This window comes from Erinaceus europaeus, chromosome 3 (assembly GCF_950295315.1).
Source record: "Erinaceus europaeus chromosome 3, mEriEur2.1, whole genome shotgun sequence".
Lineage (NCBI taxonomy): Eukaryota > Metazoa > Chordata > Mammalia > Eulipotyphla > Erinaceidae > Erinaceus > Erinaceus europaeus.
In genome coordinates this window covers 142,358,917-142,380,431 of record NC_080164.1, presented here as the reverse complement: position 1 = coordinate 142,380,431, position 21,515 = coordinate 142,358,917, and the positions used below count along the sequence as shown (strand labels likewise).

The following is a 21,515-nucleotide window of genomic DNA, read 5'->3' as shown; positions in this document are numbered from 1 at the left end:
ATGCAATGTTTTGAATATGGTACTGAAGGTGAAAGAGTTTGAGGAGCTCTGGTTGTTTACCCTAGATTGACTGGAAGCTGTGACACACTGCATCTGTCCAGCATCACAAGAGAGCATCTGCATATCACTGAGCTATGTAAAGATTAAAATGTGATATATGGTTTCTACAGAGTGCATTTTGCTTTCAAGTCACTGTAAAATCAAAAACTCTCCAGGCAAACTAGTATGCATTAAGTACCATCTGTACTCTCCTAATTGATCTACAGATTCCGTATGCTCCCTATCAAAATCCCAGCTGGTGTGCACGCAGTATACATAAATTGGCCAGTGAACCCTAAACTCCATGTGGAAGTGCACAGGGCTCAGAAAACTCAGATCAGTCTTGGAGAGTTCACATTACCGGAATTAAAATCCTACTGGGGTAGCACAGTGGGTTAAGCGCAGGCGCGCAAAGCGAAAGGACCAGCATTAAGGATCCTGGTTGGAGCCCCCAGATCCCCACTTGCAGGGGAGTCACTTCACAAGCAGTGAAGCAGGTCTGCAGGTGTCTATCGTTCTCATCCCCTCTCTGCCTTCCCCTGCTCTCTCCATTTCTCTCTGTCCTACCCAACAATGACATCAATAATAACTACAACAAATGGGGGTTGGGCGGTAGCGCAGCGGGTTACGCACGTGGCGCAAAGCACAAGGATCAGCGGAAGGATCCCTGTTCGAGGCCCCAGCTCCCCCACCTGAAGGGGCATCGCTTCACAGGCAGTGAAGCAAGTCTGCAGGTGTCTTATCTTTCTCTCCCCTTCTCTGTCTTCCCCTCCTCTCTCCATTTCTCTCTGTCCTATCCAACAAAGAACAACAGCAACAATAATAACCACAACAAGGCTACAAGGGCAACAAAAAAGGGGGGGGAATGACCTCCAGGAGCAGTGGATCCATGATGCAGGCACTGAGCCCCAGCAATAACCCTGGAGGCAAAAAAAAAAAATAACTACAACAATAAAACAACAAGGGCAACAAAAGGTAATAAATAAATTTTTTTAAAAAAATCTTACTGCACAACTACAGTGATCTAAATAGTGTGGTACTGACAAGGGGAAAATAGAGATCAGTGTAATTTAACTAAGTATACAAATGTGAAACCTTTGCTTTGTGGTCATCTGATAGTCACTGAGATTATCAAGATGATTCACTGGGTAAAGAATAGTCTTTTTCAGGGCCAGGTGGTGGCACATCTGGTTAAGCACATGCGTTACAGTGCAGGAGGACCTGAGTTCAAGCCCCTGGTCTTCACCTGCAGAGGGAAACCTTCATGAGGGGTAATGCAGGGCTGAAGGTGTCTGTCTCTCTCCCTCTCTACCTCTTCCTCCCCTCAATTTCTCTCTGTCTCTATCCAAAAACAAATAAATAAAATTTTAAAAAAGAATAGTCTTTTTCAGGGACCAGGCCTCTTGTTAAGCACACACCCTACAGTGTGTAGGGCCCAGGTTCAAGCCCCCCAGTCCCCACCCACAGAGAGAAAGCTTCACAAGTGGTGAAGCAGGTTTACAGGTGTTCCTCTGTCTCACTCTCTCTCTCATTTTTTAAAAATTTTTATTAGTGATTAAATATTGATTTACAAAATTACTTGTCAACAGGGGTATCATTCCATGCCGTTCCCACCACCAGAGTTCTGAATCCCCGATCCCTCCATTGCAGTCCATTGTGGTTCTTCCAAGGTTGCAGACATAGATTAACCCTCATCTCTACGACTGTCTGTCTACATTTGTATATAACTGCCCTCTTTTTCTTCAAGGTCTAGTCCTCTCTTCCCCTCCACACCACAAGTAACCCTATTACTTCATCCAAATGTCCCTCCCGTTTTCCTCCTTTCTCTCCAGGTGCTGATGGAGCTGAAGTTCTCATTCCCTTTATCTCCCCTCCCCTCTCAATTTCTCTCTGTCTCTGTCCACTAATAAATAAATAGGCATATTATTGGTTGAGTGCACATGTTACAATGCACATGGATCTGGATTCAAACCACGACCTGGCCTCCTGTTTCTCTTTAAACAAATTCTTAGGGGGGCGAGCAGTTGCACACCTGGTTGAGCACATGTTACAGTGTGCAAGGACCTATGTTCAAGCCCCTGGTCCTCACCTGCAGGGGGAAAGCTTTGCTAGTGGTGATGCTAGTGGTGATGTCTCTCTCCTCTATCTCTCTTCCCTCTTGAATTCTGGCTGTCTCTGTCCAATAAATAAAGATAATAAAACATTTTAAAATATTATTGGTTTAATAATGATTTGCAAGATATAAGACTACAGGGGTATAGTTTCACACAGCACCCACCACCAAATTTCTGTGCCCATTTCCCTCCTTTTATCTGGAAAAGTCTCCCAGAGTAGTGCAACCTCGGGAATGACCTGAAAATAAAGGTTTGGAGCCCATATCTTACACTAGTCACACACACACACAAAAAAAAATAATTTAAAATAGGTTGCAGACCTAGATGTAAGAACAAAAACCCTGAAACTCTTAGAATAATGGATTAGACATGACCTTGGATTAGACAGTGATTTGTTAAGAACCAAAAGTACAAGGGACAAAGAATAAAATTGGACTTTATTAAATGAATATTTGTGCTGTAAACAGTACTGTTGAGAAAGTGAAAAGACAACCCACAGAAAGGAAGAAAACATTTGCAAAACATGTATCAGAGACTTTTATTCAGAATAGGTAATGAACTTTTATAACACAATAATAAAAAGACACAAACAGTAAGAGAAAACATGAAATGTCTAACATATGAAAGTATACTTATTCAGCGCTACTAGTCCTCAGGGAAATACAAATGAAAAACACAATATCATTCACACAAATTAGGGAGGCTGTAATAAAAAGAGACAGACAGGAACAAGTGTTGGTGAGGTTGTAAAGAAATTGCTATACCCCATAAAGAATTTTGCTCCATACTCCCAGAGGAGTAAATGTTAGGGCAAGATGACCAGAGGGTTCTGAACTCCAATTCCATCAGGACCCAAAGAGAAAAGAGGAAAAAATATATAGTTAGATAATTATGGAAATAATAGTCAACCCATATCTGTGATCTTGGGAGAACTAATGCAGTTTCCAGTGGAGGGGATGGGGACACAGAACTCTGGTCGTGGGAAAGGTGTGGAATTATTTATACTCTGTTATCTTATAATTTTGTAAATCAATATTAAATCACTAATAAAAATTTTTAAAAAGAAACTAGCACTTTCATATTGCTGATAGTAATTAAAAGAGTCCAACTATAGCTTAATGACTCCTCAAAATGTTAGTTACCATATGACCCAGCATTTGACTAGGCATATACCCAAGAACAATGAAAAATGTATCTACACAGAAGCTTGTACAAAAGTGTTCATGGCAGTATTATTCATAATACCAAAACGTTAAAAACAACCCAAATGTTCATCCAAAGACAAATGTAGTATATATAAGAATAATAATGCAGTGTAATGTATATAATAGCTATAATAACTGCACTCTCCTAATAACAGTTATTAAGAATGAAATACTGACAAATTAATGACATGATAAACTTGGAAATATTTTCTTAAGTGAAAGAAACTAGTTTTTTTAAATACCACCTGTTATATAATTTCATTTATGTCAAATATCCCAGATTAGCATATCCGTAGAAACAGATATGTTAGTGGTTGTCACTTGCAGGTTAGTGAAAAATGACAATTTATGAATACAAGGCTTTGTATTGGGATGATACAAAATATTCTAAATTTAGATAGTATTGATAGTTGCCCAGTTTGGTAACTGTGCTAACAATCATTTAAATATACTTTAAAATAAAAATATAGCCGGGAGTCGGGCTGTAGCGCAGCGGGTTAAGCGCAGGTGGCGCAAAGCACAAGGACCGGCATAAGGATCCCGGTTCGAACCCCGGCTCCCCACCTGCAGGGGAGACGCTTCACAGGTGGTGAAGCAGGTCTGCAGGTGTCTATCTTTCTCTCCTCCTCTCTGTCTTCCCCTCCTCTCTCCATTTCTCTCTGTCCTATCCAACAACGACAACAACAATAATAACTACAACAATAAAACAACAAGGGCAACAAAAGGGAATAAATAAATTAAATAAATATTAAAATAAATAAATAAATAATTAAAAAATATATAGCCAACCTTATTCAAAGACTTTGGGACAACTATGGTGGTTATCACTGGAGGTGGGGGCCATGGAACACTGATGGTAGATATGATATGGAACTATACCCTTATTACCTTACAATCTTGTAAATCAGTTTTAAATCACTAGTTTAAAAAAAGTAAATTTACCCTTTAAAATGAAAATTGTTGTGGCACTTTATATCTCAGTCACTTTTTTAAAAATAATGAATCTTGCACTGATAAGGTTCTGGCTCCATTAGTGAGTTCATATTGAGGGGCTGGGGGAAATAGCTAGACCTGCTCAGAGCACTGACTAGCCTACCTGAGACATCCAGATGCCACAGGTTCAGTCCCCTACACCATCTTATCTCCCTCTCTCTCTCTTTCACACTCTCTTTCTCTCTCTCTCATAATAAATAACTTGAGGGGCTGGGTGGTCGTGCATCCAGTTGAACGTACATGCTATAATGCAAAAGGGCCCAGGCTCAAGCCCCTGATCCCCACCTGCAAAGGGAACACTTTACTAATGGTAAAGCTGTGCTGTAAGTGTCTGTCTTTCTCTCTCCCTCTCTGTCTCCCCTTTCCCTCTTGATTTCTCTGTCTCTATTCAATAAATAATAATAATAGCTTTTTAAAAAAAATAAAATAATAACTTGTAAAAAGTAAACTCAGGGAGTGTTGAAGATAGCATAAATGGCTATGTAAGAACTTTGGTGCCAGAGGCTCAAGGCCCCAGGTTCAATCCTCAGCACCTTCATATAAACCAGACCTAAGCAGTGCTTTAGTTTTTCTCTGTATCTCTCACTAAAATGAATAAGTAAGGGAGTTGGGCGGTAGTGCAGCACGTTAAGCGCAGGTGGTGCAAAGCGCAAGGACTGTTGTAAGGATCCCAGTTTGAGATTCTGGCTCCCCACCTGCAGGGAAGTCGCTTCACAGGTGGTGAAGCAGGTCTTCAGGTGTCTATCTTTCTCTCCCCTCTCTGTCTTCTCCTCCTCTCTCCACTTCTCTCGGTCCTATCCAGCAACGATGACAACAATAAAAAACGAGGGCAACAAAAGGGAATTAAATAAATATTAAAAACTTTTTTAAAAGATGAAGTTAATTAAAATGAATAAATAAAATACTTTTTTAAAAAAGTAAACTCAGGGGCCAGGCGATGGTGCATGTGGTAGGGTGCATGTGTTGCTATGCACAAGGACCACCCCCGGGTTTTAGCCCCTGGCCCCAACATGGAGGGAGAAGCTTCATGAGTGAAGCAGGGCTGCAGGTGTGTCTCTCCCCCTCTACCTCTCTACCTCCCCCTTTCCTCTTAATTTCTGCATGCCTCAATTCAATAAATGAAAGTGATAGATAATTTTTAAAAGATTTTTTTAAAAAGTAAACTCAGGTGGATACATAGAACTTTGGTGGTGGGTCTGGGTAACCCTGTAATCTTATGATCTTGTAGATAACTGTTAAATCACTAATACAGTTTTTTAGCAAAAGATTAATTCTCACTAGTAGGGGGTGTTTGGGGGTTATAGTCCTCTCCCAAACTCTAAAATAGGGGATATAGTCTAAGATGGAATGTAAAGGGTTCATTTTGAAGTGAGAGAAGAGTGACAGTGGGTGGGGGTGGAGTCGGGGTGTAAATATCTATTCCCATTTGCCTGCAGGCATTGAGCAGTTAGTGGAGAGGCATCTTGATGGGAAAGGAGATGGGGACACAGATATTCCCCAGTCATGTTTGAGATTTTTATCTAGGTTATTTGCCAAGGTCTTTTAGAGATCATGGAGTTATTCCTTTGGCCACAGAGAAATGAATAGGTAAGAAAGGAGATATTGTAGGCATAAAAAATGTGTAGTGACTAAGGGAAATGGCTCAACTGGTGGAGCTTAAGGTTCCCAGTTTAATCCCCAATGCTGCATGTAGCAGAGTGGTGCTCTGGCTTCTATCTCTATCCTTCTCTCTACCTCATTTTAATAGTTCCCCCCACCATATGTAATAAAAAAAAATAAATCATTAAAAACCAAAAAAAAGGATGGGCACTGCCCAGAAAGGAATGCCTATGGGAGGAGTTTGCAGTGTCACCGAGCATGCCATTGTCACTGTTGTAAAACAAGGGCAAGGCTCATGCCAAGAGAATTAATATATGCAGTCAGCATATTAATCACCCTAAGATCCAAGGGAGCTTCCTTCCTAAAAGTCAAGGAAAATGATCAGAAAAAGAAGAAAACCAAAGAGAAAGTTATAATTAATAGGACAGGTTTTTTTTTTTAAGCCTCAGAGGCTAAAATAAGTTCTCTATGATTGACTGGCTGCTGCACTTCTCTCCTTAACAGAAAATAAAGCTAATAGAAATCCTACTGTCTGGGAGTTGGGCGGTAGCACAGTGGGTTAAGCGAAGGTGGCATAAAGCTCAAGGACCGGTTCGCGACTCCGGTTCCCCACCTGCAGGGGAGTCGCTTTACAGGCAGTGAAGCAGGTCTTTCTCTCCCCATCTCTGTCTTCTCCTCCTCTCCAGTTCCTCTCTCTCTGTCCTGTCCCCTCCTCTCTCCATTTCCTCTCTCTCTGTCCTTTCCAACAACAACGACATCAATAATAACAACAATAAAACAAGAGCAACAAAAGGGAATAAATATTATTTTTTAAAAAAGAAATCCTACTGTCCATTCATGTGGCACCTTATATAGTGCATGCGCACACACACACACACACACACCAGTGTGTTAAAGGCTTAATTAGTCTGATCCAGTACATCCACTTTACAAATGGGCAAACTGAGACTCAAAGACATCATTAGGGTGAGATTAGCAGTGTGGAACTATACCCTTTAATATTACAACGTTTTAAACCATAACTAAATCACTAGTAAAAATTACATTATGAGAATGGTGTGGATTTAAACCACTGTTGACATGTAATTTTGTAAAACTTTTAAAAATTAATAAAATAAAATATAAATTTATATTAGCAGCCCAGGAGGTGGTGACGCAGACAAAGTATTGGACTGACAACAAGAGATCCCAAGTTTGATTCCCAGTATTGCCAGATTGATGCTCTGGTTCTAGCTCTCTGTCTCTAAGTCTCTCTCTTACTAACCAATAAATATAAAAGATAAGTTATGATTTTTAAAAGTTAGCTTAAATTTGAAAAGAAATGTGATTAGAATCTTAGTCAACTGATATTGTACCTATTTTTCTGTTTGAAACAACCCCACCTACCATCTTTACCTCCATGTAGGTTAATTCCTCTTTATCCTTCACTATTACTTTATACTTTACTATTACTTCTGGAAGTAAGCTTTCTTTTTTTTTAATTTTTTTTTTATTTAAGAAAAGATGAATTAACAAAACCATAGGGTAGGAGGGGTACAACTCCACACAATTCCCACCACCCAATCTCCATATCCCACCCCCTCCCCTGATAGCTTTCCCATTCTCTATCCCTCTGGGAGCATGGACCCAGGGTCATTGAGGGTTGCAGAAGGTAGAAGGTCTGGCTTCTGTAATTGCTTCCCCACTGAACATGGGTGTTGACTGGTAGGTCCATACTCCCAGTCTGCCTCTCTCTTTCCCTAGTAGGGTGTGTCTCTGGGGAAGCTGAGCTCCAGGACACATTGGTGGGGTCTTCAATCCAGGGAAGCCTGGCTAGCATCCTGATGGCATCTGGAACCTGGTGATTGAAAAGAGAGTTAACATACAAAGCCAAACAAATTGTTGAGCAATCATGGACCCAAAGCTTGGAATAGTGGAGAGGAAGTGTTAAGGAGGTACTCACTGCAAACTCTAGTGTACTTCTGCTTTCAGGTATATATTTTGCAGTAGTTTATGGATACGTGTGAACATAAGCTCTCTCTCACAGAAACTGGTGTATATCTAGGTTTTGGGACTTTGTTAGAAAGTGAACCACCTGAGATGAAATTAGAGTGTACTATAAAAGGAAAGGTCTCACCCGAGTAATGAAGCTGAAGGGTTGTCATTCCACACGTGAAGTCTCTGGACACAGTCTGAGGTGAAGCATGTTGAGATGGCAATCGTTGCGTTGGTTAGGTTGTGATCGGCGGATGCAATATTATTTGGTATGGATTGGGAGAGGCATACGGGAAAGTGCGCCCTATCCAAGGGTGGAAGTAAGCTTTCAGTGACACTGTCAGCTTGGATCAGAACCCCACCACCATTATTTTCATGACTTCCTTTGTCTTTCCCTCAGGAAAGCACTGTCTTTGGCACATAGGATACATTCAGCCATTATTCTTGTGGTGAATGGATGCATGGGTATTGCTCTTTTTACCCTACCAACTCATCCCATGGTACATGCCAATCAATGTTAATCTAGTTCATCCTTTAGCCCCCCACCATGGCAGACTATCTGTTACTCACTGCCCTTCTAATCCTCTGGAAAAGGAAAACTACAAAGTTGGTATCATGAGACAACAGGTCTGCAGTAAAATAACAAGGAAGTTCAGGCTCCCTGGTTACCTAAGTGTATGCTTAGGTTGTCTGGCCATGCTTTTAAAAAGATGAAGTCAGGGGGAGTCGGACGGTAGCGCAGCGGGTTAAGCATATGTGGCGCAAAGTACAAGGACCGGCGTAAGGATCCCGGTTCGAGCCCCCGGCTCCCCACCTGCAGGAGAGTTCTTTCACAGCGGTGAAGCAGGTCTGCAGGTGTCTGTCTTTCTCTCCCCTTCTCTGTCTTCCCCTCCTCTCTCCATTTCTCTCTGTCCTATCCAACAACGACGACATCAATAACAACAAGAAAACAACAAGGGCAACAAAAGGGAATAAATAAATAAATAAATAAAAGATGAGGTCAGGAAAGACTTTTTACCTAAACATTTGCCTCTTTCCATAGGGATGGGTTGCAACTGAGCGTGGATTAGAGAGAAAATACGAAACCCATTAAGTGAATGAAATTAGGAACTGTCTAAGCAGGAGAATTAAAGAAGATTGGCTGGATATGTCTAGAGGGAAAGGAAGGTTGATGAGTCTGTTACTGCAGTCATTGGAGATACAATATGTGAGAGGGCAGCAGGGCAGGAGGCAGGGTCCTCTGGTGCTCCCAGGTATTTTCACTCATGAGCCACATACCCTTAACCAAGCCAGCTCTTCATCTGTTATATGGATAAGCTATCTCCCAAGATTATTATGAGAACAAAAAATAACATGTAACGTTAGACTATCTACTTACAAGATAGCACTTTATAGATATAGGGTAATATTATTACTGAGATAAAGGGGATGTTATGATAATGAGTTTCCAAGTTCCAGGCTATAAAGCAAAAACTAAACTGATTCAGATGATAGAAAGAGAAGTTTATGAAAAGGTCTTTCTGCAGAAGGGGCAGCTAAGCAGTGGGATAAATTTCTTGGAAGCCAGTGGAGTCCCCAGAAAGCTTTAGACACAGGTTGGACTATTGAACTACTGTTTATCTTTTGTCATATAGACACAGGGCTGGACCTATGGGCAGAGGGATTTCTAAGAGTCTGTGTTTTAAGATTACAAACATTCTTCCTCTTTCTTTAGACTTTCTATGACATATTCAATTCCTTTTGTAATAGTTACATAATTTGGTATTCTGTTGCCTCCTGACTACCATCTATTTTCATAGAATAGCAAAGTCTGGGATGAGCCTCTAAAATGCCACATAAAAATATAATCTTATGAGTCCAGTTTTTTCCAACAACTCTAGTTTGTTTGATGAGGGTCATTAATTGCACTTTAGCATTTCATTTCAGTGAGACTCATGGATTTGTTTAGGGAGAAAACTGCTGATCAATTACAATTGCCCTTATTGTCATGGAAACAAGCTGCAATGGAACTATAATTATATTTTCTTATTCCTGAAGTGAATCCCCTAATCATTGCTATGGTAATTACCCAATATCTATGGTCCCAAATTACATGATGCTTCTCCAAAAAAGACAAAGGATCAAGAGTAAGAGGGCTGGCCTGAGACACGTGTTAACTGTGCAGCTGTGGGAAGCCTTCTTTTTTGACTGGGAAGAATTTCCCTCTGTAAGCTCTTGCTCCACATTTAGATGATGTCAGTGGATCTTAGTATGTGCCTAAATGCTTCTAGTTCTGAATAGGAGGCTGTATCAGGTAGGATAGTTTCAGCAGTAAGAGAAAACACAACAATGAATATCTTCAACAAGAATGAAATATATTATCAGATATACCTGCACACCTAGAGGAATTTCTGGGCTCCAAAGTCCCTTAATGAAGTAACCCAGCAACATCGTCAAGATCCTCTCATCATCAAGATCTTTCTTTTCCTCATCCTCAGGTAGTAGTAGGCTCTTGTCCTCAGCTTTATCTCCTTTTTTTTTTTTTTTGCCTTCAGGGTTATCAGTGGAACTTGGTGCCTGCACTGTGAATCCACTGCTCCTGGCAGCCATTTTTTCTGGGTTTTTTTTAGTGGATAGGACAGAGAGATTGAGAGAGGAGGGGAAACAGAGAGGGAGAGAATGTGATAGACACCTACAGACCTGCATCACTGCTTGTGAATCCCTCCCGCCCCCGCAGGTGGGGAGCCAGGGGCTGGAACCGGGATCCTTGAGCGGGTCCTTTTGGTTTGTACTATGTGCGCTTAACCCAGTGTAGCACCGCCTGGTCCCTCAGCTTTATCTCCTTATGGCCTAATATGACTGCCACAGTTCCAAGTGTCACATGCAGATAGCAAAGAAGAGGAACAAGAAAAGGAATCATCTGTCTTCTGTTTTGTAAATGAGGAGATCTTTCCCAGAAATGCCTACCCTCAGCCAATTTTCCTTTACTTTTCTTTTTTTTTTTTAGTAAATATTTTATTTTTATTAGTGATATACAAAATTACAAAATAACAGGGATGTAGTTCCACACCATTCCTACCACCAGATTTTTGTGTTCCCATTCCTGCCACTGGAAACTGCTGTGATTGTCCCAATGTCACAGATAGGAGTTGACTTATTTTTATAATTATCTATGTATATATTTTCCCATATTTTTTATGGTACTGCCTTCTCTTCCATTTTAAGTCGCAGCTACACCTATTACTACTTCTGAATGTCTTTCCTTTTTTTCTCCTCTCTTTCTGGGTGCTGGTGGAATTGGAGTTCGGAACCCTCTAGTCGTCTTCCCCTAACATGTCTCCCTTCCCTGGAAGTATAGACTGAAATTTTGGGGGGTGCAGAAGGTAGGAGGCCTGACTTCTGTAATTTCTTCTCTGCTGGACATGGACATTGGCAGATTGATCTATCCCCCCAGCCTGTTTCTATCTTTCCCTAGTGAGTGCTTTGCATTGTTTATTTCACACCAGACCCTGCTGAAGCCATGAGCTCCAGGAAATACTCTACCTGACTGACTGCTCATCTGTACGTTAAAATAGGTGAAGGATGGAACAACATAGCAGCAGAGTTCACTTACTTTGTTTTTCTTTCCTTCTCACCTCTCTTATTTTTTAAAATTTCTATTATATTTATTTGTTATTTGATAGGCTAGATAAATTGAGAAGGAAGGGGATAAAAAGATAGAGACAGAGAAACAGAGAGTCACCTATAGCCCTGCTTCACTGCTCATGAAGCTTTCCCCCTTCAGGTGGGGGCCCAGGGGCTTGAACCCAAGTCCTTGCTTCTCATCTCTCTCTATAGTGAGCACCTGATACCCTGAGCTTTAGGCCACAGTGTCATCATGCACCACCTGTCTAGTTTCTCCAACCTGTGCAGATAAGCATGGGTATAGGGCACTGAACCTGGTCTTAAGTATCTAGTTGTCATTGGGTGTGGCATCCCTTGTTCTCAAGGAGTGTATGTCTCCAAGAAAGAAAGGCAACCTCTTAGGGAGAAGTAGAATCAAAATGCCAGAGAGCCATATAAATAATTGTCATTCAGGGCCAGTGGAGGTACACTCAGTTAAGCTCACTTATCATCATGCATAAAGATCTGGGTTCAAGCCCTGGCTCCCCGCCTTCATGGGGAGGATGCTTCATAAGCATTGAAGCAGGTCTGCATGTGTCTGTCATTCTCTCTCCCACTATACCTCCCTTATCCTCTCAATTTCTGTCTGTCCTGTCAAATAAAAATAAAGTAAAAGTAGAAAGGGGGAAAAAATGGCCACCAGAAGTTGAGGATTATAGTGACTGCACCAAACCCCAGCAATAACCCTGGTGGCAGGTTCCAGATGCTATCAGGATGCCTGCCGGCCAGGCTTCCCTGGATTGAAGACCCCACCAATGTGTCCTGGAGCTCAGCTTCCCCAGAGACACACCTTACTAGGGAAAGAGAGAGGCAGACTGGGAGTATGGACCTACCAGTCAACACCCATGTTCAGCGGGGAAGCAGTTACAGAAGCCAGACCTTCTACCTTCTGCAACTCTCAATGACCCTGGGTCCATGCTCCCAGAGGGATAGAGAATGGGAAAGCTATCATGGGAGGGGGTGGGATATGGAGATTGGGTGGTGGGAATTGAGTGGAGTGTTACCCCTCCTACCCTATGGTTTTGTTAATTCATCCTTTCTTAAATAAAAAATAAATTAAAAAATAACCCTGGTGGCAATAATAAATAAATAAACAAACACATAAATGTCATTCTAGACAGGCTAGCTTGGAAAGAATGAAGACACAGATCTAAAAGTACAGTATGGTGGTTATTCTGGTAATTTAACTGTTGATATTCATCTCCCCTTCTTAACAGCATCCAAAGTCCTATCAGGGAATCAGCTTGCCTGGCTCTGTATTACCTCTAGTGGACATAGTACTGTTTTCAATAACAAACCAAAAGAAAGATCAATTTCACCATTTCCTGTCCCACCATAGTTTGACATGAGTGTGTGAACCACCCGACCAATCAATCTTTCTATCAAGTGTGTTTGACATAACAGATGGGTCAAGTATGAAAGGTATAAAGCCAGGAGAGCAGCCTGTAAGCAGGGCCTTTCTGCTGCAGAGGGGCTATGGGGTTCCTGATGTCTAGACTGCTAAAGTAAACTATAGCTAATTCAGAATGAAACCCGGCAACTGTAGCCTGAGAAAGTTTAAAATCAGAAGAAGCAATCAAAGTCTAAAGCAGTTTCTGAGGGATGGGTGGTGGCACACCTGGTCAAATGCACATATTACCATACACAAAGACCTAGGTTCAAGCCCCTGATCCCCATCTACAGGGGGAAGGCTTTATAAATGATGAAACAGGGCTGCAGGTGTCTCTCTCCTTTTCTATCTCCCCTCCCTCTCAAATTCTCTCTATTCTGTCAAATAAAGTTTAAAAAAATAAAATATATATATATACATACAAATAAATCAATAAGGCAGTTCCCTAACTTGAGTTGAAAAGGAGGTCTGGAATAAATCTCAAAAGCTACTGAATATCCTTGAGAACTGCCCATTCACTGGCTCTCAGAGCTTTCCTAGGTGATCACCTGCATAGGTCCACCCTACCTGGAGGGACCCATGAGCTGGAAATACTCTCCCACCTCACGATCACATTTTTTTTGTCAGTTAATCTGCTTTTATTTTGAGTATATGTATGAGAGGCAAAGGCAAAGACCAGAGCATTGCTCTTCCATTTATCATGCTTTGCTTTCATTTTTCCTATTATGTGGTCCAGAGGATGAAACCCAGAGTCTCCCCCTTGAAGGCTGAATTACATCCCCTGTCTGTCATCATTTAGTTTTGCTTGTTCTTGAATTTCATATAAGTGGAATCATGTAGTTGATACTCTTTTTGTGCAGCATAATGCTTGCAGATTCATACATGGTTTTTTTCTTTTTTTTTTTCCAATTCTTTTTTTTTTCCTTTTTTGGGGGATTAATGTTTTACATTTGACAGTGAATACAATAGTTTGTACATTCATAACATTTCTCAATTTTCCACATAACAATACAACTCCCACTAGGTCCTCTGTCATCCTTTTCCAGGACCTGTATTCACCCCCCCCCCAGCCTACCCACCCCCCAGCCCAGAGTTTTTTACTTTGGTGCAACAGTCATATTTTTATATCCTGTCTCTCATCCTAGTGACCTCTCCATAGGAAGCTAATCCAATAAACTAACTACTCCCACATTTTTAGTTATGTATTCAGCCACTGTTAAATGTTACTCATTAAGCTTATAGTATAAAGCACTGTGGGTGAAATAAAGATAATGAATATGATCCCTGCAGCTCATAGTACTCTAGTGGAGACAGGGTGATTCTACCATTATTATTAGAAGCTCTGCCCGTGAAATCATATAGTTTTGCAAGCCAACGTTAAAACCCTAATAATAAAAATTAATATAAGCGAGTCACATTTGTATAGTGCTTTATAAAGAGCCCTTTTACTTTCCTCCTCAGTTAAGGATGAAGATAATAACCATAACATACAATAGCAAGAGATATATGCAGAGAACTTTCAGAGGCGGAAAAACTCCCTTTCTTCCAGGAAGCAGGAAAGACTGTGGGCTTGATAAGATTTGAGCTAGTTTTTTTTTTTTTTCCTTCAGGGTTATTGCTGGGGTTTAGTGCCTGCACTACGAATCCACTGCTCCTGGCATCCATTTTTTTTTCATTGTTGCTGTTGTTGTTGCTGCTGCTGTTACTGTTGTTATTAGATAGGACAGAGAGAGATTGAGAGAAGAGGGGAATACAGTGAGGGGGAGAAAAAGACAAGACACCTGTAGACCTGCTTCACTGCTTGTAAACCGCCCCACCACCACCACCACTGCCTGCAGGTGGGGACCTGAGACATCGAACTGGGATCCTTGCTCCAGTCCTAGCGCTTTGCACTATGTGTGCTTGACCAGCTGCACTACTGCCCAGCCCCCTTGAGCTAGATTTTTGAAAGACAAGTAGGCCCTGAACTGAGATACTGGCCTTGAGGAGGAAAGGCCTAGGCAGTGATAGATACTAGAGAGGAATGTGTGACATGTAGACTAGTACCTACATTATTTTAAGCAAAACAAATTCATCTTGTAATTCACATAATTCTAACAAAGGCTCTGTGAGATCGGTCCTATTATTATCTTCAATCGCAAATAAGGAAACTGAGGCACCAGGAAGTTTGCTTATTTGTTCAAGGCCACACAGCTGTAAGTGAGCAGCCAGGTTTCTGAGGCAGATACACTGACTTGACCCCAAGCATTAAATTCCAACCTCCATATTATAGAGCCAGAGTAGTTTAGGGCTGTGTTTTAAGGAGCCTTCAATACTAAACAACCATTACATCTTCATCTGGGCAGGATTTATTCAAAAAGGGACCAGTAAAAAGATTGCTGAGGTGGTAGATCAACTGTTTGAGGATGAATGTAGAGTTTGAGAGACAGCTGAATTGGAGAGGACACCAGTCCGTGGTTATTTACAGACAGATGTCACTCGTTTTACAATAGGCTGGAGGGAAAACCAGGGTGAAAGTGACAATTATACACTCAATTAGCCCTTTAACTGCCTTAGTGCTCCGTCCACTATTGCTGAGGGTCCTCATGCACATCTTTGTGTGTCCAAGAACAAATCCTCTGTGTAGCCGTGGAAGCTCTCAGTGACCAGAGCTCAGGATTTGCATACATGAAGTTCCAGGTTCAATCCTGGGCACAGCATATACCAGATCAGTATTCTAGTTTCTCTCTGTCATAAAAAAATAAATCTTTTGGGGCCGGGTGGTGGCACACCTGGTTGAGCGCACATGTTACAGTGCACAAGGACCTAGGTTCAAGCCCCCAGGCCCCACCTGCAGGGGGAAAGCTTTGCAAGTGAAGCAGTGGTGCAGGTGTCTCTCTGTCTCTCTCCCTCACTATTTCCTTCTTCCCTCTTGATTTCTGACTGTCTCTATCCAGTAAATAAATAAAGATAATTTTTAAAATTAAATAAAAAAATCTTTTTTTTTTTCAAAGAACAAACCTTCCATCTCCATTGCCCATGATTCACTTGTGATACTGATTGTTTAAACTGAGTAGAGGAGAGGACATGGTCTCAAATGTTCAGTGTGAAATGATGATTTAGAACTTGCCTGCTTACTCTTTCCACTATCTCTTCACAGAATTATGAGCCATAGTGTGATGTTAACACCTCTATCAAAATCTTTGACTAGTGCAGCAGCATTTAAAGCAGCATGATTCACAATAGCCAAAAGACAGAAACAATGTGAATGTTTATCAGTGGATAAGTGTTGGCACCTGGCCAACAGCTTGCACTCTGGTGGTCCAAGAAAGCAAAAAATCTTCATGCTACAGTTATAGCATGTCTGTAACTTTGAAATGGTTTCAAAATTTAAATAAGTAAATAAAAATAAAAGTTTCTCCTGAGGTTAAAAAGTATGAATTTAAAAAAAAAAGTGGGGCCAGGCAGTGGCGCACCTAGTTAAGCGCACACATTACAGTGCGCAAGGACCCAGGTTCAAGCCCCTAGTCCCCACCTGCAGGGGGAAAGCTTCACAAGTGGTGAAGCAGGGCTGCAGGTGTCTCTCTGTATCTCTCCCTCTTTATCTCCCCCACCCTCCTCAGTTTCTCTCTGTCTCTATCCAATAATAAATAAATTTTTAAAATTTTTTAAATAAAAAAGTGTGAACTTTATACTGCTGGTGTGTGGCTATAAGCACAATAGTCCATATACTCCCATCCATACTTCACAGTAAAAGGATAACCCATCCAGGCCTCAGCCTAATTTCCTGAAACCTTTTTTACCACTAAGTGCAGAAATGGGGCCTTTAAAACAGCCCTGTATTTTTTTATCTACATGCTGCCCAGTTGTGCCCTTGAGTGCTATATTGCTTATTCTTAAGTAGCCTCTTTGAGCTTGTAGGTAGAATTATGGCAATCAGCCCAGCTGACTGGAAAAATGAAAGAGATGGAGTTGGAACAAGGGAGAAACAGCAGTGCCTCTCATCCTGTCTTTCCAAACCCATTAAGGATTTATGTTGAAGAATACGTAGAAGAGGACACACTAAGCCGCTCTCAAGTTTGTCTCGAACCTAATAAATATACTTTCGCTTAGAATTGGCACAACCTACACGGACCCGCTGGTCTCCAGGTAATGGGTCCTGTTGGTGGAACTTAAACTGCCTGGCATAACAGGAGTGGGGAGGGTTCCATCTGTGAGGGCTGATATGTGAATCCAACACCAGGGTGGCCTTTTTAATCAATCTCAAAGTTTCCTTATGTGCCAGGCTAGCTTTGCGGGCAGAAGAGAGACAACCAGGAACTTGTGACTGAGTGGGAACGCAATGCAATGCCTTTATTGATCAGAGAAAATGCCTTAATATCTTCTGAAATGGAAGTGGCAGGTTGAAAAAGGAATTAGCTAGGAGAGGGGGTGGAGAGAAGGAAAGAGCAGGAAGGTAGCAAGCTTCCATATAACCAGTGGAGATTAAACCAATACCCTGCAGGCAGGGTGGGTCTCAGGCAAAACAGTGATTATGTAAATAACCACAGCATCAAACAATGCAGGGGACCCCTGGCGTAATGACCAACACTCATGATTTTAGGAATTCTCTTCCAAGGGATTGTCTTTGATTTTTCCTCTTCTCTTCCTCTTACTCCACTTTGTTCTCCTTCTTTTCTAGCTTTCATTCTATTAAGACTCATATAATATTTAGTAGATTCACTTGTGATACTGATTGTTTAAGTAGAGGAGAGGAAGTGGTATCAAATGTTCAGTGTGAAATGATGATTTCGAACATGCCTGCTTACTCTTTCCACTGTGTCTTCACAGAATTATGAGCCATAGTGTGATATTAATACCTGTGTCAAAATCTTGATTAATGCAGCAGATTTATTTTAAGCAATAAATTTGGTTCACTTCTTCCTGTATAAGATTTGTGCAATTGAGGGTTGGCTGGGGAAATAGTATAATAGCAATGCGTAAAATTCTGATGCCTGAGGCTCTGAGGTCTCGGGTTCAACCTCCAGCATCACCATAAACTAGACCTGGGCAGTCTTCTTCTTCTTCTAGCTTTTGCCCTTCTTCTGTAGCCAGTCAACAGCATCAGGTTGAGCCTGATGTAAAGTTTCGAGACCTCCTTTGAATCTGGAGAGGTGCTCTGGTCTTTCTCTGTATCGTTCTCTCTATATCTCTCTCTCATTAAAATAAATAATTTAAAAAATATTTGCAATTGTGGGGAAATGGGTGGGGCTCTTGACACAGCTTCTGTGAGCAGGAGCCTGAGTTGTGTCTTGATCAAGTCAGGCTTTGGCTCTCATATCCACAGCCCTTTTGGCCTCGGGGATTCATTTATGAGTTGAGTGATAACCTCAGACCCTTTGAACACTGACTGTGCTGCATGAGGACTGCTGTCTGTCACAGCTGCTCTGGATTAGCAGCTCCCCTTTCAGATGCTGGTTGCCTTGCAGAGACCCACCAGGGACATGCAGCAATCCAGACCTCCAAGTGCAGTCCTGAGATGTGTGGGTAGGCAGGTTCTACTGCAAGCTTGACACTAGCTGTGAACTCAGGACTTGCAGGCCTACTCATTGATTTTAATCATGCTTTAGAAGAATTTCTGAATGCAAAGGACAGATAATATCACCGATTAAGGCCTTTTCTTTTCTTTTTTTTAAATTTCTTTATTGGGGAATTAATGTTTTACATTCAACAGTTAATACAATAGTTTGTACATGCATAACATTTCCCAGTTTTCCATATTGTATAACAATACAACCCCCACTAGGTCCTCTATCATCCTTTTTGTACCTGTATTCTCCCCCCGACCCACCCCAGAATCTTTTACTTTGGTGCAACATGCCAATTCCAGTTCAGGTTCTACTTGTGTTTACTCTTCTAATCTTGTTTTTCAATGTCTGCCCGAGAGTGAGATTATCCCATAGTCATCCTTCTGTTTCTGACTTATTTCACTTAACATGAATTTTTCAAGGTTCATCCAGGATCGGCTGAAAATGGTGAAGTCACCATTTTTAATAGCTGGGTAGTATTCCATTGTGTATATAAACCACAACTTGCTCAGCCACTCCTCTGTTGTTGGACACCTGGGTTGTTTTCAGGTTTAGGCTATTACAAATTGTGCTAAGAATGTATGTGTACACAGATCTTTTTGGATGGGCATGTTGGGTTCCTTAGGATATATCCCCAGGAAAGGAATTGTAGGATCATAGGGTAGGTCCATTTCTAGCCTTCTGAGAGTTCTCCAGACTGTTCTCCACAGAGGTTGGAAGTTGGACCAATTTACATTCCCATCAGCAGTGTAGGAGGTTTCCTTTGACCCCACAACCTTACCAGCATTTGTTGCTGTTACCTTTTCTGATGTATGACATTCTCACAGGAGTGAAGTGGTATCTCATTGTTGTCTTTATTTGCATTTCTCTGATAATCAAAGACTTGGAGCATTTTTTCATGTGTTTCTTGGATTAAGGCCTTTACCCTAACTTCTAGACTCATTCATAGAAACATATATCCTGAGGAATGATTCTAGGAGGATCTAGGAGAATTCTGAAAGAATGACAGTAGGAAGACCAGCAAAACACTCACTTAGATAGCAAATTTCTTTGTCATTTGAACATCCAGGTTTAAACCCAGCCCCTACCACACTGAAGAAAACTTTGGCACTAGGAGGGGAGGGTCCTCTTTCCACCCACCTACCCACCCCCCTGTGGGAAGAGAAGAATTTCATGACAAACACTGATGACTTAGGTTTTATTCATGTTAAGTCTGTAGATGAATTGTCAAAGCTAGGTAGCAGGATCCACCTTGTAACTGGAGACTTGTGGGTAGAAAAAGAGAGAAGAGAGTGTAGTTTTAGAGTCAGGAAGGCAGTTATTAAATTTTTAAAAAACAATCATTTTGCCACAAGAGTAGCCTCAGGCTTGTCTACCATCTGTACCTTTGGAAAAATAGCCACAAGAGTCAGGGAAGAGTTGAGGGAGAAGACTAAACGCTGGTCTCTAATGGTCTGATTAGGAGCCTCTGCATAGATGCTTAGAATCAGCACCTCTCTGCCAATAGTCATTTATATCAATGGCAGTAACAGCAAAGCCAGCTCAGAAATATAGGAAAGAGAGTTACAGTATCTCAACTATATTCCTTTGTCCAAAGGGTCCCAGGAACATGTGTTCCTTAGACTTCCAGATTGAAAAAAGCTATTTTTTGTGGCCTAAATCATGGCTGGAATTCCTCTCTGAGCTCATTAAAACTGTTTCCCAGCAGCCAGTGTTGCTCTAAATTTCTGAAATCATCCTCTTTCTTTACTGCTAGTATTTACTATTTCCATGTGTGCTTTGTGTTTGATTTCAAATTTTTTTCAAAAAAAAAATTGACAGTTAAATGACTATATTGCTAGCCCTTTAGTTAGAAGTTAAAAATCTGGGAGATTTTTCAAGGTTATTAGACACATCCTTTCATGCATCATAGGCCTTTCTGTGTTCTCAGCGTCAGAGAGAAGGCTCCCATTCTGTAAGCCCCATTTCTTCCACTAGATTTGCAACCTGAAGGTTCAGAAGCCCCTGCCTCTTGGCCCACTCATAATGAATGGAAGGAGGACTGGCCTGCTTTGCGATCAATCATGAAAGATCTTTAAATGTCAAGAATAAAGAAGTCTAGATGAATTCTGCTAAGGTACAGTTTGTGGTCAATTGCCCCTCTACCTTCCAATCATGTCATTGTGGTTTCCAGCTGGTTACGAACAATGGTTCATCTAAGCTCTTTGTTCATTAGAACAAAGTTTCAAGCAGAGATTTTTCTCACATGAGCTATTCAGTTTCAGTTCTAGCCCTGCCTCAAACTGTGGAACTTTGAGCAATGATTTTACCCACTCTTTGTCTTGGCTTTCCCTTCAGAGAAAAAGAAAGAATTCAAGTTGTAGAATTACCAGGAGTCAGCACTGGTAACCGTGATTACCAAAGATTCAAAATTATACAAGTTGCCAAAAAGTAAATGTTAATTCACATTATATTACTTAAACTGAATTTTTAGAGGAGAATATTCATTTATGTAACTAATAACCCAGTTAGCATTCTCCTCCACTGTTTCTTCTCAGAACTTTAAAATGGATACAAAAATCAGATCCAAGAGAAAAGGAGTTAGATAGCTAACTCGGTAAAATGTGTGCTTCATAGTGTGGGAGACCCTGGGTTCAAACCCTGGTACCATATTGAAGCCCCATGGATAGTATCAAGGGGGCTGTATAGATGGTGGAACTGAGCTATGATATCTTTCCTCTCACTCTGTCTCTCCCTCTTTCCCCTCAGAAAATAAAGAATAGAAAATCAGGCCTGGTCGGCCACTTAGCAGTATTACACATACCTGAGAAACTGAATTTAATCCCTGGGGCTACATTTAAAAAGAGGGACAGAAGAGAACGATGCAAAGATTATTGGTCACTTTGAAAAGTAATCCTCCTGGGGGCCAGGTGGTGGTGCACCTGGTTGAGTGGACATGTTACAATGTGTAAGGACCAGAGTTTGAGCCCCTAGCCCCCCACCTGCAGGGGAAAAGCTTTGAGAGTGGTGAAGC

The 21,515-nt window shown here is 41.3% G+C and overlaps 1 protein-coding gene across 7 annotated transcripts in view; it reads left to right on the top strand.

Annotated features, from left to right (window-relative positions):
• Positions 1-21,515, top strand: part of CRACD (capping protein inhibiting regulator of actin dynamics) — a 308,316-nt gene that overhangs the window by 249,236 nt on the left and 37,565 nt on the right. For 2 of the 7 annotated variants that reach the window (XM_060188030.1, XM_060188032.1), the window contains one exon: positions 20,480-20,618. The exons of the other annotated variants lie outside the window; for them this stretch is intronic. The gene's annotated coding sequence lies outside the window, so the exon portion shown is untranslated. The remainder of the gene's footprint in view (positions 1-20,479; positions 20,619-21,515) is intronic. 7 annotated transcript variants of the gene reach the window in all.